We start from the raw sequence: 20,374 nt of genomic DNA on the forward strand, positions 1-20,374 counted from the left end.
TTTATTGCAAATTCAGATATACAGAGAGGAGGAGAGACAGAGAGGAAAATCTTCTGTCCGATGATTCACTCCCCAAGTGTCTGCAATGGCCTGTGAGCCAGGAGCCAGGAACTTCCTCCAGGTCTCCCAAATGCGTACAGGGTCCCAAGGCTTTGGGCTGTCCTTAACTGCTTTCCCAGGCCACAAGCAGGGAGCTGGATGGGAAGTGGAGCTGCCGGGATTAGAACCGGCACCCATATGGAATCTTGGCTCATTCAAGGTGAGGATCTTAGCCGCTACGCTATTGCTCTGGACCCCCTTTTTTCTGATATCAGATTAAAATGATAATTAAGATGTCAGATGGTCATTGAATTGACTGTGGAATCTTACAATTTCTAACACCTGCAAGGAATGTAATATGTATCATATCTTCATTGTAGAAAAACCAATGGAAGCTTGGATTCAATTCAGATGTATCATCTAGATAATATACATTGTTTGGTCTTTTAGAGATCAGTGCTGTTTAGAGGTAACTATTATTAAAAATGTAACCAGAGTTCTTGTAAATGGATTCAGTTAGCCCCAATAATATTGAAGATTTTGTTTTTCCTTGGCACTTTGTCAAAGTCTTTGCATATTGTCTCTAGAGATATTGTTAGAAATTTTACTGTAATATTTCCTTACTTTTTATCATTGTTTAAACTTAACAGACATATACACATGTACACAGATGCATCCCGTACAATATATTCTGCTGAGAAGGAACTGAAAAAAAACTTAGAAACATGAAAGTTAATTTCTTAATGGAATTAGTAGAACTCTGATTAATAAATTTTTTAATTCTTTTGATAAAGTCCATGTTAAGCATGAAATAAAAGAGGCATCAGTTGTGCCTGCTAATATGTTTTGAATTATAATTTATGAATTATGTTTAAGGTAGGACTAACACCATTTTAAGGAGGTAATTGCACGTTTTTGTCATGCATAGTACTAGGTTTATTCTTGCAGCAAAGTATAAATTAGTTTCTATTTGTCTTAAGGTAATTTATGACCTTTTTTTAATCTAACAAAAGCCAAGAAAAGGAAAATAAAACCAAAACTCTTTTGGCTAGGGAAACACATGCGCCCTGTGTGAGAGGTGTGGGGAAGGGGCAGGAAGAAGCATATTCTATGGTTTAATGCTTCAGGCTTACAAAAGCATGGTGTTGGAATGGTAATTGGATTTCTGAGCTTTGCTTTTGAGAATAGCCTGCTTAAATCATTGAAAAGGAAATCATTGCAGAAAAGAAGCAGGGTAGAATTGCACAGGCTGTTTGAGTACTTACAAAATAAGAATAACATAAGGGACAATGAAGAACTGGTTTAGTGCTGTTGAGATTTGACATCTTTAAAAACCTGATATTGTAGCTATGGTTTTGATCTTTATTCCTTTGTAGAATAAAACCCCAATGCATTTTGCAACAATACTTTAAATGAGGGATGAAATAGCTGAGACCTTTAAAATGCTCAGAGGAGGGGAAAACAGCAACAACAACAGGTCATTTTCCCCAAATCCATATTATACTTTTGTGTGATGTTGATGCAGACACATCTATATGTCTGTTTTAATTTCTTTAACATGTTTCTATTGAGGTGATTGAATTATCAATATTAAATTGTTGGAGAGTCTCTCATCCTTTCTCTTTTCATGCATACTGGCTGGCACACAGTAAGTATTCAAAAATTATTTTGATGTAAAAGGGGAAGTACAAAGATTTGGGGCTAGTCAGGGAATAGGGAATGTTTAATGTTAGCCTCATAAAATTTGCCCCTGAATCTTAAGCAAAATATGTCTCCAATGTAGCAAAGAGTACAAGGTAACCTCCTTGCTTCCTTTTCAACAATATATTGTCTCTAAAAATGTGTATCATGAATTTCATCTCCTCCCACCTACCCCTTACTCAAATTTAGCATTTTGTTCAAAAAATTTGAAGGAGACAACAAAGGATTAAAAAAACAAAGGTTGATTTATAGAGTAGTTTGCCAAACAATCTTGTTCATTTTTTCATGGAGATTGCAACATAATTTTTTGCTTATCCTTTCTAAATTTGCCTCAGAATGAACGTTTGTCTGAACCAGCCTTATTGTTCAGTGGGTTTGGCTGCAGTCTGCAAGGCTGAAATTATAAATGCTAGCTTTTTGAGATCCAGCTACTCAGCATCTAATTCAGTTTCCTGCTAAAGCGCATAGCAAAGCAGTTGAAGACAGCCCAAGCCCATCTTTCCATGTTATGACATCAGTGGGGGTTGATGGTTTGGGCCTCAGTGTTTTGACCCAGTCTTTGAGATCATTGGGGAGCTGAACTGCAGATGCAAGATCACTCTCTCTCTCCCTCTGTAACTTGCCTTTAAAACAAATAAATACCTTTTTTTTTTTTAAAGAAAGAACGGGGTTTGTGTCTTTGCATAGTAGGCCAAGAATCGCCCTGTGATGCAGTTTGTGCCAGTTTATGCTCTGGCTGCTACGTTTCCCGGCTTGTTCCCTGCTTATGGGCTGAGAAAGCAGAAGAAGATGGCTCAAGTTCTTGGGACCCAGAACTCAGATGTAAGACCCAGAAGGAGCTCCTTGCTCCTGGCTTCATGTTGGGTCAGCATCAGCAGTTGAAGCTGTTTGGGGAGGAGGGGAACAAGAGAATGGAGATCTCTGTCTCCCTCTCTATAACTGCCTTTCAAATAAAGTACAATGCATTCTTTAAAAAAGGAATATTTGGTGAATGTATTAATCTTACTTTGAAATTGTCTTAATCATATTTAATATGATCCTCACAATAATTTTATTTTATAGTGGGAAAGTGAAAATCATAGACATGGCTAATCCTCCGGGTCACTTTGCAAGAATTTTGATGCCATTCTGGTTGAAAGGGTTCATTTCTCTTTATCATATACTCATTTATTTATTTAAAATATTTGCTGTATTTGAAGATGGTTTGGAAACTCTCTAGAGAACCTTGCTTGCATTCTGGAGTTTCTTTCTATTTCTCTCCTCTGTTGTTAAGTTCAAATGCAAATGTACCCTTCTCTTTGTTCAAAGAGAGGAGAGAAAGTCACTTACAAAGTGGTGATGTGAAAGGACTGGAGAATTCTTATTCCCCATTAGAGACTGAACTTTACAGAGACAATAAGAACCACTAAGAGAAAAACCGAGTGTCGGTGGATCACTCTAGTGTAAAATTTAAAATTATTCCATGAAAGGATTTTCAGAGAGGAAATTTTAAAAATTAGATGCTTCTTGTTTTATCCAGAAACTGTCACTAGTCAAGGTCTATATCTCATGGGTTTTGCTTTTTTTTGTTTTCGTTAATTTTATCTCTTCAAAGCAGTTTCTTCTGATTAAATTCTTCAGTGACTCATTGATCATACAGTAGCATCATTTTATGCAAGAAGGTTCTTGATTTTCTCTTTCATTTCTTCAGCAACACATTAGTCTTTCAGTAGCATGTTATTTAACTTCATGGTGTTAATTTCTGTTTTCTTCCTGTTGTTGATTTTGTTCTATGTCCTTTCATTTAAGGGGATGTATAGTAGCTATGTAATGGAGACTGTCATATCTAGTAACTTGCTATATAACTTCATGGCATTATAAATTTCTATTTTTCTCCCTATTGCTGATTTTGTACTGTGACTTCTCATTTAAGGGGATGTACAATAGCTGTGAAATGGAGACTAACATATCCAGATGTGAGGATACAATGCAGTATGCTTCTCTACTTCCAGACAAAGATGGACTTACAATGAACTGTTTACTATATCTTGACAATAGGATGCTTGACTCTGCCATTGTCCATGCCCGCAATGATGGACATATGACTGTGTATGAAGAACTGTACTTTAGTAATGATATAGAGGAACTAGGTGGGTGGGAACTGGGGATGGGATAAGGGAAATGCCAGGAGCCTATGGAACTGTATCACAAAATGATAATAAATTTTAAAAAGATTTAAAGAAAAGAATATAGGTAACTGACATTAGAGAGTCACCTAACTAAGGTAATTTTTCCAATGCAGTTTTCTCTTGAATTTTAGTATATCCTGGGCTGGGACAGTGCCTGCTGCACCATGAAGTTGCATTCAAGGCTGACCAGGACCTAACCCTGACCCAGTCATCTGAGTTTCATGATATCCAATGTAGTTTCTATGTGATATTAGGTTTGTCACTTGTTATTCCTAAGTAAGAATTTCTTTGTGAAGTAGGGCACCAGCATCCAAAAAAATTCAGGGAATTTTTCCTTGACAGTATAGCAGCTAAATCATATGGAGACCCTCAGTGTGTACAGGACCTCAGCTTTCCCAACTCCAGCATCACAACAGCAAATGAGGTGAGCCCTGTTGAGTCATCTCATTTTACAGAAGAAAAAAAAATGTCAAGAGACAAGAAAAGAAGAAACAAAGCATAAGACCAATGCTGGGAGCCAGGCATGTTGGCTGCAAAAATTGTGCTTTGGAAATTTACACTGTGTACTGTGCTAATTCTTATTAATCATCACAAAGTTAGGTTATCTGTTTCCTTAATGCCCGATAGGTCTTTGAAAAGATGTTCAAAACCACCAGTTTATGAGGAAAATGCAAATTAAAGTTATCCTACACCATTTAGGATGACTACCACAAAAACAAACAAACAACAAAAGCTATCTTTATCCTTTAAACATCACCCAAACTCTTTCACCACTTTTGCTGCTGGGAAGCACAGTTCTATCAAATTCTTTTTTGTTTTAAGATTTAGTTTTTATTGGAAAGGTACATGGAGAGAAGGAGAGACAGAAAGATCTTCCATCCACTGGTTGACTCTCCTAGTGGCTGCAACGACCGAAGCTGAGCCTATCCAAAGCCAGGAGCCGGGAACTTCTTTTGGGTCTCCCATGTGGGTACAGACAGGGTCCCAAGGCTTTGGGCTGAACTCAGCTGCTTTCCCAGGCCATAAGCAGGGAGCTGGATGAGAAGTGGAGCAGCCAGGACATGAACCGGGTCCCATATGGGGTACCGGAACATGCAAGGCTAGGAGTTAGCCACTAAGTTGTAGTGCCAAGCACTACTCTCAAATTGTAAGCAACCATTTTTTCTTTTAGATTCCACTTATGCATGCAATGACATAGTGTTTGTCTGTGTGGATGATTTTCATTTAATCAGACATCTTCCAGATTTATCCAATATTTCACAAATGACAGGATTTTATTATTTTATATGGCTGAATTTCATTCCATTTATAGCATATAAAGTGATCTACAGCCATTAATCTGTGGAGGAGAAATTAGGTTGACTCTATAGTCAGGCTATTGTGAATAATGTGATAAACATGGGAATGCAGATATCTGTTGGATATACTTATTCATTTCCACTGAATACATAACAGAAGCATTCTAACCAAATACAGCCATGTTGACAGGGATCTGGGGAGATTCAAAGCCATGCACACTCCTGGTGGAAAAGTAAAATAGTAGAGTCCCTGTGAAAAATAATGTGGAATTTCTGGAAAAAAAATTACAAAGAGTCACTATATGAGCCAGGAGCTACCTTTTTAATTTTTAAACGTTTTTTATTTTCTTTGAAAGGTACAGTTACAGAGAAGGAATGAGGGTCAGAAAGAGGAGAATGAGAAACCCAACAATCACTGGCTTACATACCAAATGCCCCCAGCAGGCAGGGTTTGTCCAGGCCAGAGCCATGAACCGAAACTCCACCTAGGTCTCCCGTGGGTGTGTCAGGGACCTAAGAGCTTGGGTCAGCATTTCTTTTTTTTTTTTTTCCCAGGCACACTAGAATTAAACAGGATAAGAAAGAAACGCTGGGCACTGAACTACTAATGAAATGTACAAATGTAGCTGTTACAAGCAATGGCTTAACTTACTTCCCCACAGCACCAGCCCCTAGTGATAACATTTTGAACATTTGTCTAAAATAATTGAAATAAGAATCTTGAGGATATATTTGTGCTCTATTTACTGCTGTGCTTTTTGTAATAGCTAAAACAAGGATGAAAGTATAAAATCCATCTGAAGATAAGCCAGTGCAAAAAGACAAGTGCCCTAAATTTTTCTCTGACTTGTACATAAATTTACATAGCACCAAAATGTAATATAAATTAATGAAACTGACATTTCGAGATATGCTCAATGTTTATAGCCTTTGTATTCTTGATGACCAAAGGGTTTTCTGCTTATTACTTGTTGGGTTTCTTATTTAGTAGAGGATCAAGCTCAACAATATGAAGTAAATCAAAACATTTTATCAGAAAAATTAAAAGTAAAAAAGGAAGGAAGATGAAAAGAATGGGGGAACATGGAAAGTGTCAGTATGCTTTTTTTTTTTAAAGATTCACTCAGTTTTATTTGAAAGGCAGATTTACAGAAAGAAGGAGAAATGAAGAGAAGTTCTTCCACTTGCTGGCCCTTTCCCTAATCACAGCTGCAGAGCTGAGCAGATCCAAAACCAGGAGGCAAAAGCCTTCAATGACAAAAGCAGGGAGCTGGATTAGAAGTGGAGCTGCGGGAAACAAATGCGCGTCCCTGTGAAGTGTCGGCATTTTCAGTTGAGAATTACAATTGAGAATTTCAGTCTCACTAGCCCTAATCTCTATGCTCTTAAAACTGTTTATGTGAAAAATAGAAAATCTGTTCCATTTATGTAAATATATAAAACATACATAATACATACATAAATATATGTAATATATATATTTTAATTGGAATATTGCTCAGTCCTTTAAAAGGAGGGAATCCTGCCACAGGTGAATGTGCCTGGAGGCCTTAAAGCTGACTAATACCAACTAGGGCAAACACCGCAGACTTTCAGTTACAGGAGGGATCTGACAGTCAAACTCACAGAGATGAGGGGAGGAATGGGTGTTTTTAGGGCCTGAGGGCAGAGAATAAGTAGGACATTTTTATGCATTGAATAAAACATTTCAGTTCTACAAGACTTAAGAGTTTTGTACAAAATCATGCCCATTGAATGCTACCATACCTTACACTTGAAAAATTAAGAATGTAGAGCCCAGTGCAGGCTGAAGTCTTCGCCTTGCATGCGCCAGGATCTAATAATGGCTCCAGTTCTTGTCCCAGTTGCTCTACTTCCCATCCATCTCTCTGCTTGGGGCCTGGGAAAGCAGTAGGGGATGGCCCAAAGCCTTAGGATCCTGTAGCCATGTGGGAGACCCAGAGGAGGTTCCTGGTTCCTGGCTTTGCTCTGGCCATTGCAGCCATTTGGGGAGTGAATCAGTGTTTGGAAGATCTTTCTCTTTGTCTCTCCTTCTCTCTGTAAAACTTTTTTTTAAGTAAATCTTTAAAAAATTAAGAGTGTAGACCATGGGATTGGGATATTAAATGCACCTACCACAATATATGTATGGATTGAACTGCATCTCCCCAAATGATCGGAGAATGGTGATCCTGACACCTAAGAATGTGACCTTGTTCAGAAACAGAATAGAAAATGCAGGTTACTAAGATGAGGGAATATTGAGTAGCTTGTGCCATAATCCAGTACTGACAGTGTTCTTAGTGCAGTATCACCAGGGACAATGTAATGAGTTGAAGAGATGCCACACTAAGACGGAGGTGTAAACTGGAAGTGATGCAGTGAAGCCCATGAAGAACAGAGTGAAGGCCACTTCAGAAGCTCTGCAGTGGCGAGAAAGAATTGTACTCAGGATCTCACAGGGAGCATGGTCTGGAAACTCACAATTTCAAATTTCTACCCCCCCCAAACTGCAATATAATAAATGTAAACACCTTTAAATCATCTACATCGTGTTCCTTTTTTTCAAGAAGATCCTGCAAACATGTATATATAAATATTTATAAGTACATATGTATTTTATAATTCTTATACAAAATTTTGAACGAATCTTCAGATATAATTACTCAAAACCATTTGTTCACGTCATAGTGTGTGTATCAGAATCTGTTCTTATTGAAGTCTGTTCTCTTCTTACATAAAATTTTCTAAAGTAAAAATCTATAGAACCACAGGATCCTCCTATACGTCCTCAGAAGACAACACACACCTGTGTTGGTGTGGCCCTTTATTTTTATTTGAGCCAAGTGGCGATGTACCCAGAACCCATCATTCGTAATTCCTATAGCTCTTACAATTTGTGACATTCAAATGAGTACTTGGATTTATACTGCCTTGTAGGTTTATTTTTATTTCATTTGTGAAATATTCTTTCCATATTTAGTAAATAATTACAGGACACATGTTATGATTTATACTTTTGTAAAATACATAACACCTAAATCAAGATGATACTTGTGCTTAGTGTATAACATATATAAATGTATATACTCATATATATAAAGATATTTTAGCAATCTCATAAAATCTAAATTTTAAAACGTAAGTATATTTTGCTGCAAAATTTTTGAGATCTATACATAGTTTTACAATGGTGTGCTTTTTCTATTAACTGAAGATCTGCTATATAAGTGGACAATTTTTGACACAGAAATAAATTTGTTTTAAAATGCTGCTTTTCGTGACTTTCTAAAAACTCTCTATATTTTATTTGGAAGGCATATTTACAGATAGAAAGAGCAATAAAGAGCTCTTGCATCTGCTGCTTCACTCCCCAGATGGTCACAGCAGCCAGGGCTGAGCTAATTCAAAGCCAGGAGACAGGAGCCTCTTCTGGGTTTCTCAATGGGCACAGGGGCCCAAGATCTTAGATCATCCACCACTGCTTTCCTGGGCCACCAGCAGAGAGCTGAATCAGAAACAGAGCAGCCTGGACATGAGCCAGTGCTCACAGAGAATCTATTGACACAGGATGGAGGGTTAACCTGTTAAACCACGGCATCAGACTCTCTGCAAATTTTCTGAAATCTGCAGGATTATCTGTGCATTTTATATGTATTTATTACAAATCTTATACTATATGTTTTTTTTTTCTAGAACTATTTCAGTATAACCTTTTATTCAGTGTCTGGTTATCAGATTAAAAATTCACGTGTAGGAACCTTGAGTAGTCAGCTCAATAATGTTGTGCTTCTCAAGGAGAGCATGGCAGGGACTTAGTTTGCTGAGATTTTGGTTGCAAACAATCTCAGCCTAGATAACTTTAAGGAAGACAAACGTATTTTCACGTAGTTCTAGAAGCCCCAATTCCAAGATCAGGGTGTTTGCAAAGTTGCTTTATTCCAAGTGCTCTCTTGTAGAAAGCAACCTTCCCATTTTGTCTTCACATCGTCTTCCATCTGGGTCCGTGCTTAATCCCCTCTTCCTAGAAGAACACCAGCCATTTTAAATCAGGGCCCATCATGATAGCCTCATTATTTCACACTTATTTCTTCCCATTCAAATACAATCCCTAGGGGTGAGACCTTAACATGAATCTGAGAGCAGTCAATTCTTCAAGCCTTGAATATAACATGAGCTGTCTCTGAATGGATTCTCAACTGAGAACCTACAAATGATGAAGTTCTCTGAAGGCCAATAACACATAGAGTAAAGACCCAGTGATGCAGGCATCCCATAAAGGCAGAATGATTGAACCCTAGCTGCTCCGTTTCTGATACAGCTCCCTGCTAATGGCTTGGAAAAGCAGTGGAAGGTTGGGCCCCTGCCATCCCGGTGGGAGACCAGGGAGAGCTCTTGGCTCCTGGGTTTCACCTGGTGCAGCTCAAGGTGTTTCTGCCATTAGGCATTAACCTATAGTTGGACAGTCTTCCTCTCTCTCTCTCTCTGTTCAAGTAAATAAATAAATAAATATTTTTAAAAAGAAAAATTCTATAAGATATTTGAAGATATATGAGGTGATATATGTGTATTAGCCTGAAGCAGTCATTCCACAGTCTACAACATACCAGAATGATCATGTTGTATCATATTAACACATAAACACATGCAATTTTTGTTTATTAAATGCACTTTAATAAAAAATAATGAGCATAGATAGTTAATGCTTTCCTTTCAAAATAAATTTAAATCATAGTAGTCAGCACATATTAATATCATGTTGCATTATTAATATTAATACTTTATAACCTGGCAGTTTTCTTTAAGTGGGAAAAGAATTTTTACATTTGCTTACTAAAGAGACTTGAGATTCTTTTTGATGTTTATTTTGCTGAAGCATCTTATCAAACTAGTAACATACGCTTTGATTTGAATAATCTATTATATTAATCAATAATATTTAAGAATAAGGAACATTAAGCAGGGCTAATTTTTGAATGTATTAATATTAGCATTCCAAACATATGACCTAACTTCATGCATTGCCCACATCAGCTTTTAGATACAATGAGTATGCACAATTTCTTTTTTTTTAAACATTTATTTTTATTGCATTTCCTTTTTTTTTTTAAACTAATTACATTGCATTATGTGATACATTTTTTTATGCACTGGGATTCCCCCCGCCCCTCCCAAAACCCTCCCCCCCCCCCCCGGCGGATTGCTCCACCTTGTTGCATTTCCATAGTTCAAATTCAGTTGAGATTCTTTCATTGGAGGTTTTGACCAATCATAAAGTCCAGCATCTTATTGTCCTGGTAAGTTCAATAGTTTCTTGGTGAGACCATCTCTGGTCTGAAGGTGAAACCAGCAGAGTATCATCCCAATCAAGTAAAAAACCCAACATAATATTTACAACCATTTACAACATCATGGCATTAATTGATGTGGTATTGGTTAACCAATATGTTACTAGGGAAATGCACGTTCTTGACCGAAACCTGTGACTTCTTCATAGACATTTCAATTTTGGTTTGCATTCAACCGTAGTCTATACACCTTAAAATGGCTATAGATTGCTATTCAGCTGTCTCATGCCTATTTCAATGTTAGTATTTAGCATTTTATAGCATTGAAGCATGATTTTGCTAAACCTGGTTATTTTTCGGGTGGTTTAACTCTATAATTTCTTAAAATATGGACTGTTTCTCTTTGAAGATCTTTGAAGAGATGAAGAAAAAACACAAAAATATCTAGTGTGGAAAAAGGAAACATTTACATTTTCTGATGTGCATGATTCTGTGTCTTAGCACTGTGATTATTTTACTCTATGTCAGAACTTACTTGCCTACACAGCTATTAGAATTCAGAGCGTAATGTAATTCAAATTTATTTCTGTATGTGAGAAGGGATGGGAGTCTTCTTTAAAAAAGCACCTACTGGAGGCATAGCATTATCATTTCTGTTACTCGTAGAGATCTTAAAAATTTGGATGAAATTTTCTCTAAGTGCAGATCAGACATATTCTGAAAAGAATACTAAATAGGAATTCTTAGTTTTCGGAATTTTAAGAGAAAATAGAAAAAAAGTATCTTCCAAAAATCCTTTTAATGGATTCCAGATACATGCACTATTATAAGTAACTCTAGATTACTAAAGTGCTATGATAATTTTTTTTTACTTTGGGTATTTTTTACTATTGGTAGTAAATATGTATGTGTGTGTGTGTGTGTGTGTGTGTGTGTGTGTGTGTTCTTGGCTAAGAACATGTTTAACTAGAAACCCTGTGAAATATTTTAAACTGTCCAAGGAGATGTATAAAAATGAAATCAGATGAGGCACTTTGTTTAAAATGTGTCATGCTATCTTTTTTTTAAACTTATTTATTTATTAATTTCATTGCATTATGTGATACATTTTTTTTTATGTACTGGAATTTCCCCCCGCCCCTCCCAAAACCCTCCCCCCCCCCCCGGCGGATTGCTCCACCTTGTTGCATTTCCATAGTTCAAATTCAGTTGAGATTCTTTCATTGGAGGTTTTGACCAATCATAAAGTCCAGCATCTTATTGTCCTGGTAAGTTCAATGGCTTCTTGGTGAGACCATCTCTGGTCTGAAGGTAGAACCAGCAGAGTATCATCCCAATCAAGTAAAAAACCCAACATAATATTTACAACCATTTACAACATTATGGCATTAATTGACATGGTATTGATTAACCAATATATTACTAGGGAAATGCAGGTTCTTGACCGAAACCTGTGACTTCCTCATAGACATTTCAATTTTGGTTTGCATTCAACCGTAGTCTATACACCTTAAAATGGCTATAGATTGCTATTCAGCTGTCTCTTGTCTGTTTCAATGTTAGTATTTAGCATTTTATAGCATTGAAGCATGATTTTGCTAAACCTGGTTGTTTTCTGGGTAGTCTAACTCTATAACTTTAACAGGACGAATGTCAACAGTTTAGGTGAACGTTTTTGGGAGGGGTATGCAGAGAAATCTTCAACACCCCAGAGAGGAGTAACTGATCTTTGTGTCCCACCCAGTGAGGTATAAGTGCATCCCGGCTGACCGCTTCCTGTTGGTTTCTAAGCTTTCCTAGTTGTTCTCTGTCTATCTATTCTAGTTTGTTTGTTATGAGGGGTTTCTGGAGCGATCCTGATGGTCCTTACAAAAGGCAAGGACCAGAGAAAGCTCCTCTCCCTAGTTCCGAAGGAAGTTTACTGTTCTTCTGTTTCTGCGGACCGCTCAGGGATCCTGGTTGTCGTTCCGATGACCCTGGATCCTGCAAGGCAGGAATTGGGCTTCTTCCATCCCACATTGTAGGTCCAAATGGGGGTGGGTGATCTCAGAGTTCTTGGCCTCTGAAGGCACCCCTTTTCCCCCGTGGTCTCCTTGGCAGTAGGGATGTAGACCTCGGTGGTCGTACTGAAAGTCCTTGGTGAGGCTCCGGGAGTCTTCAGGGTTGAGATACAAGCTTCCACCTGTCCCCCTGCTCCACTCTTGGGGTCCCCCCCTGCTCTATGCATATGACCTCCTGTTAAGAGGTTGCTAGGATTGCTCCTGATTCCCCCCACATGTCTTTGTAGTTTTGCTATTGTCCAATGCTGACTCGAGTCTGCTGTCTATGGGTTACCAGTTATGTTCCCGATGGGTTATACTTCTCCCGTCTTCCTCACACCTACTGGGGTGATGTAAGATTTCTCTGCTCTCCCTCCCCATTTCCAAGTATCATAGGGCCTTACAAGTTTATTAGGTTTTATAAGCTAGAGGTGGGGCGAGTGGGGGAGGGACTGGAACCTTGGCTGGCCTGGGGATGGCTGGCTGCCCCCCAGGGCTCTGGGTGGCCCTGGGGGAGTGGCCCTGGGGGAGTGGCCCAGCCAGGCCAGACCCAAGAACGAGGATCCAGCATGCCAAGACCACCGCCGCAAGGCAGTGAGGGGGTCCCTGGCTTTGGGCAGCCAGTGCACCAAATGGTGCCAGGCTTTGCCTGCTGGCCGCCCGGCAGCGAGCTATGGAGTTTTTACGATCAGAAAAAGCTGCCCAGGGACACTCTTGAATAAGGCCAGCCTTTGTGTAGGTCAGAGATGAATTTCTGGTGATTCCCAGCAATAGTAAACATAAACACTAGGGCAAGAGTGGGACTGAGACATGAAGGTTTGAATGAGAGTACCGATAAGAACTATTAGAACCAGATTGAGTTACTAACCAAACCAAGACCCAGAAGCTCGAGTGGCCTAGTAGGGAAATAGTGGGCATCTTCCTCCTAGGTAACTACCCCTCTGATGAACACGAAACCAAGATAGGGGTGGGATTGCTAAACAGAAACGCATATGCCAGTATTTATCTGGGCTGGGTAGAGGGCTGGTCGGGTTGAGTTGGGCTTCAAAATGCATCAGTAATTTCCAGACTTTAATGAGAGGCAGGACAGACTGAACAAGACTGCGGTAATGTTTTTATGTCAGTCTGATTGCTCCCAAATAATCTCTTTCCACTAGTAGAATTCATCACGTGCTCATGAAGCAGATGATGGCATCATTTTTCCCAAAAGACTTCTGTGTTTCCTTTTAGTTAAACATGTGTTGGTTACTCAGAGGCACATTATTTTATCAGGGTGCTATACTCTGTTGTTGTTGTTGTTGTGATTGATGTGGCTGTTATGAACTGATGTCAATCCAGAAAACATATTATTTCAACCCCAAACAGCCTGTATCTCATGCAATAAGACATTGTGAAGTAACCAATGAACCAACAATCGATATGAGTCAGATTGCTTATGATCTACATCAAGAAATGTCATGCTATCTTAACTTATGGTAGCTCGTAATGTTCTCATTGTTTCTCAGGGATGGGGTATTTAGATTATCCCTACTATCTTCACCAAAGAAACTAAAGCCAGCTTTTCTTCTGTGAATTTCATTAATCCTTAGCTTTAGAACTGACCTCCTCTTTGACTCCTGAGAAAAGGGATCGATTTTCAATACTTAACCCAGTCTTTGCTACACACTTTTGGCACCATATCACCTAGATTCACTCCCTGGGAACTGTTCCCAGGTGCCAGTGCGGAGTTAGGGAGAAAGGATGTTTAGGATGTTTTTTCTCTGGAGACACTGTTGTTGTGGACAACGAATGTCAGAGTTCATACTCCTCTTTGCTCTTTTTGCTTTTTCTTTTCCTGATTTTGACTCCCAGTTATCCTGAATGCAATATCCCTGTGTGACATGTGGGTGAGCACTTTGATGACATTGTCATTTCCAGCCTAGAAATACATAATACAACTGGCTGTATTTAATTGTAAACTTTTCTTAATACTTGGTTTACCAGAAGCACACTTTGCTTTGCCTTTTGAATAATCATTTTTGAATTTATGTTCATATGAAGTACATATAAATTTTTTTATATGTACTTTTATATATTTTAAGGATATAGTTTTCCTTAAACATGAAGGTCAACTTAATTGTCAGAGAAATGTTGCCTATTTTGATGTATATGTCTGTATTCATAGGTTTCATTGATCGATGTCCTAATTTTAATAAATAAAAAAATCATTATATTCACTGTTTTCAGATACAGTTATTATTATGATCACACTTCAGTGTGTTTACAGGAGTTTAATACTTAAATTTCTTTGTAGTTAAAAATCCTTTGATTTGACTATGGCAGATTCATACGGGATAATCTTTCACTCAGGAATGCTGCACATTTCTTCCTGAATCTCAAACCTTTTTAACAAGTGCAATGCATAATGATACATTCAGAAATGATTAAATCATAGAAACAATTTAAATCAGCATACTAGTACAATTAAGAGCCATATTAGTTCATAAGGTCTGCATATTATTTTACATTTATAAATCACTATAATTAAGACAGAATTTTGGAATGAACTATGAAATTTTATTAGGGAGAAAATGTTTCCCTCATTTCGTGCAAATTAGATGAGATCTTAGAGTGTAAGATAAGTAATAATTTGTTGTCTTCAAATGGTTGTATTCCATTTTTACTTTAACACAAATAACATATTTTATTTGATATAATATTATTTTTTTTAGAAATTAGAAAATCACCTTGTCAGCCAATTAGATTTTTTCATTTTGGGGATCCATTATATAGTGTAATTATTTTTAATTTTTAAAACATTTTAAGACATTTTAAATTAATTTTTAACAGACCCAATGTGATTTGTAGAATCTAGGAGCATTATGATATTCCCTTCCTCCTGCCATACTTGTTTTTCTTCCTCCCTTCCTTCCTGTTTCCTTCCTTTATTCCATTTTGTTTTTTATTTCTTTAGAGAGCACAATTTAAATTCACATTACAGTAAAAAGATTAAGATTTCACCGAGTATTCCAATTCTGATATTCTGTCCTCTGCTGTGTTCATTCTGTTGGTTAGGCTTTCAATTTTGTGCTCTATATCGAGGATTCCCTTTTTGACTTGATTTATTTCTGCAGTGATATGGTTTTTGAATACCTTAGACTCTTCCCAGCGCTTTTCACTCTCTCTGATGAATTTCATCACTAGTTTCTTAAAGTCCTTATCTGGTAGTTCCTCTATGTCTTCATCTTGCAACTCAGATATTGGGATTAGTTTTTGGTTGTATTGGGAGGGAGTGCTTTAATAAACATATGAAAAATGCTCAAGTTCCCTGGCAGTAAGGGAAATGCAAATTAAAACATCAATGAGGTACCACTAACGCCAGTAAGACTGGCCCACATGAATAAAAGCACCAACAACACTTGTTGGCGGGGTTGCGGGGAAAAGGGAACCCTACTCCACTGCTGGTGGGGCTGCAGGCTGTTACAGCCTCTATGGAAATCAGTATGGAGAACATTCAAACAACTCAAATTCAACATACCGTATGATCCGGCAATAGCACTCCTAGGAATATATCCAGAACACTTGCTTTATGACAAACCAACATGCACTCCTATGTTCATAGCAGCACAATCAGTAATTGCAAAAACATGGAAGCAGCCAAAATGCCCATCAACAGAGGATTGGATAAGAAAGCTATGGTTCATCTACTCCATGGAATACTACTCAGCTATTAAAAAAAACAAAATGCAGTTCTTTGTGGCCAAATGGGCCAAACTGGAAACCATAATGCTAAGGGAAATGAGCCAATCCCAAAAGGTTAAATACCACATGTTTGCCTTAATTTAAGATGACACAATGTTATGTATAACATGTTATGTTATGAATGTTATATGTTGTGTATAAACTAAAATTGAAATGTCAATGAGGTGGTCACAGAAGGTGGTTAAGAACTCGCATTTACTTTTACCATATTGGTTACTCATTACTATGTCAATTAATTCCATAATGATGTAAATTTTTGCTGATGGTATGTTGGAGCTTTTAATTGATCGGGATGATACTCTGCTGGCTCTGTCTTCAGACCAGAGAGGGTATACCTAAGAAGCCGTTGAACTTGACTAGACAATAAGATGCTGGACTCTATGTTTAGTATATGCTTGCAATGGGGGAATCTCAACTGAACTTGAACTGTGGTTATGCAACAAGGTGGAGGAATCCACCATGGTGGGAGGGTTTGGGGAGGGGTGGGGAGAATCCAAGTATCTATGAAACTGTGTCACATAATACAATGTAATTAATGAATTTAAAATAAAATAAAAAAAAGATTTCACCGAGTAAAAAAATTAACAAATCAAAAAGATACTAGTTTAGTGAGAATATAGACAATGATTGTAAACAATAACTGAATGGAAAAATGGCCATTTCATCCATATGCGTTGAATTTTAAATAATCACATATTATTAAACCTATTGTAGTATAATATTTTAAACCATTGATTTGGCAAAAGTATAAAACAGTTTTAAAAAACTATGTAGTAATACTGATAAACACAGATATTTGTTCTTTTTTTTTCCTTTTTTAATATTTCTGCTCTTACGTATAAGAGAGAACATGTGGCATTTGTTTTTCTGAGACTAGCCATTTTGCTAAAAACGGTAGATTTTCATTCTTTTATAATGGGATAATACTCCATTGTTCATATATGTCACAGTTTTTTGGTGTTCATTTGAGGATATCTGCAACATCTGAGCCTAGGCCAGAGAGAGGAGCCTGGAACTCTATGCAGATCCCCCACATGGGTGGCAGGGCCCTAACTTGTGCCATGTTCCACTGCTTTCCCAGGCTCATCAGCAGGGATCTGAATTGGAAGTGGAACAGTCAGAACTCAGATTTCTGCTGATATGGGATGTGGTTGTCACTGGGTATCACCCGAACGACTTCAACACAATGAATCAACGAGGTATCTGCATCATCATGTTTTTTTTGTAACACTTTATACAAAAGCTTCAACTAAGATGTGAATCATGAGATGAATGGATAATGAAAATACGGTATATAAGCAAAGAGGGTATTATTCCGAATGTGAACCAGAGGCTAGATCTCTCTCTCAAAAAAAAATCTCTTTCTGTAATTCTTACTTCAAAATAAATAAATAAACAAATGTACCTGGCACCCGTATTGGGAAATAATGAGTTAAGCTGCCTCCTGCAGTTTCCAGCATTCAGTATAGGTGCTGGTTCAAGTCCCACATGCTCCTCTTCTGATCTAACTCCTTGAAAACAACCTAAGAAAGCTGTGCAAGCTGGTCCAAATCGTTTGGCCCCATGACTTCCAGCTTTAGCCTAGCCGAACCCTGCAGAGTGCATCTAGCTGGGGATTGAGTCTGCAAATGAAAAATCTTTGTTTCACAATGCTGACCTATGGTGTGCTGTTGTTGTTTTATTTTTTTAAGAAAAAAATATTTCATTAAAGATAATTAAAGTGTAAATAGTCTTCAGACTAGCTTGGAATTATATATTTGTGTTTTTCTTTTAAAATGTTTCATTTGATTCTTTATTTCATACTTTCATACTTCAGAAAGAGTAGTTTTGTGGTTTGATTTCAATTTCTGTGGTTTTAGAAGGCTGTGAGTTCTCTGCAGGATCAAAATGAATAAAATTGGCAACTGTGTTCAGATTTCTGAAAATGTAACAGACGCAATGAGGTGGATCCCTGATTATATTTGTAGGTAAGAAACAGGCCAGAGTATAGTCCAGTAACTGAATGGCTGATTTTGCTGATTGGTCAGTGTGGATTAGCAAAGAGAGCTTTGTAAGGCCATTCATTTTGTGTAAGCTTAAACAGACTAAAACATGCATTTTTGTAATGGCAAAAAAAAAAAAAAATAGGCAAGGAAATACTTTGTGGGTGGTCTGTTTAAAAATTAGGACTAGTTCATTTCAGCACTTGCAATAAGATTCCAATTAAATTTTTCAAATTTAAGTACTGCACACAGAATCTGTTTTCCTTAATTTTTAAATCTTTACATTGGATACTTACTCTTTGCTTCTGCTCTTACCCCTCATCCAACAACTGTTTTACTTCTACATGTTGGGAGCATTGAGGTGATGTGAAGATAAAAAGTCAATACAATCAAGTTCCTTACCCTCCCAGTGTTTCCTATGTACTATGTGTATGTACTATGTGTGTTAGCTTCTGTGAGAGTCCCTGGAAGAGACAGAGCTTGAACCAATAAGTTCAGGGCTACATTAAGAGTTTGTCTGAAGCCTTCCCCACACAGCATTTAACACGAGAAACAAATACCAAACTTCAGTTTGATTGCAATATGAGAGATGAGAGAGCATTTTTGTGGAGCTTTTTTTTTGCTAGAAATTTTTTTATTGCATTTCATTTTTTTAATTAATTACATTGCATTATGTGATACATTTTTTTATGCACTGATTTCCCCCCGCCCCTCCCCACACCCCCCCCCCCACGGCGGATTGCTCCACCTTGTTGCATTTCCATAATTCAAATTCAGTTGACATTCTTTCATTGGAGATATTTACCAAGCATAAAGTCCAGCATCTTATTGTCCTGGTAAGTTCAATGGTTTCTGTATAGCAGATACCCAAGTAGGAAATAGAAGAATAAAGCTAGGGTTTAATGAAGAAAGAACTTGTATATCATGCTACATGTATGTTTGCCTACCTATTACTTAGTGAAAGCCAATATAGTACATTCATTAAGTATAGCGTGTATTATTGGTTTGTGGAATTAAATCATATAGCTTCTAGCCCTGATTCTCACAAACCCCTTCTGAATGCTCCCCCATCCCCTTCCTTTGGTTTACTCTTCGTTAACAGGAGATGTAAGAACACCTGCCTTATATGACTTTGGTAATGGCTAATATGTTCATGTATGTAGATCTAAGAAGATCGTGGCCAGTTTGTGAATGCATAAGGTAAATCAGTCATTACTACATTGCTCTGTAATTTTTTCTGGCAATATGTAGAAGCAACCAATAATGCTCTGATTTTCACAAAAGGAGTTTATTCAGTGTAATGACAAATTTCACATCACCAGGAGATAAATGATGCCACATAACAATGTTCCATTGAAGGCTGTAGTTTTCTTCAAGGAGTATCTGAAGACGTTGCCCTCAAATGGACCCTAATAAGCTAAAAACTGCCAAATGAAGAAAAAGGTAATACCTAATATGCTAAAAGGATTTATAATTCATTAAATATTTGGAAATACATCTTACAGCCTGAAGTTTCTAATGGACCCTAAGTGATTGAATTGGATATTTTCCTTGTGGTACACTATTGCACTGGTAAGCTCATGACAGATGAGTAGAATAAGTCCTAATATTTTTGTGAAACTTAGATTAGAAAGGATAATGTAAGTGCCCAAACTCACTGATGGAAAAGCAATTAGTTACTAGGAAAATGCTTATATTTAAGAAAAAAGCTCATAAAAGTTTATTGTTAGAGATATTTATATAATTTCTACTAAGAGAGTAAAGTTACTGCCATTCCTTAACAGTTATCAAAGGCCACACTAACATTCAAAGTTGATTTTTAGGTTATTTAATTAATTCTCACAACATGAGAAGGGTAACTTTATTTTAAATATTAGAAATACCTTAGAGAAGTTCAACATTTTCAAGAAGTTAAGTGGATTTTTCTTGTTTTATTTCCTAATTTTCATCAGTTAAATGATTTTACTTTAAACTGCTGTGTTATATCTCTCTATATAGATACATAGAGATATAGTGTGTATAAAATAATGTGTACTTGAGTTTCTACTGAACTCCTTTATTTTGCTTACTTGAAATATGGCTACATTAATTGAAAAACATGGGCTCCCTCTTGTGACA

The sequence above is a fragment of the Ochotona princeps genome, chromosome 9, assembly GCF_030435755.1.
Source record: "Ochotona princeps isolate mOchPri1 chromosome 9, mOchPri1.hap1, whole genome shotgun sequence".
In the NCBI taxonomy this organism is placed as follows: Eukaryota; Metazoa; Chordata; class Mammalia; order Lagomorpha; family Ochotonidae; genus Ochotona; species Ochotona princeps.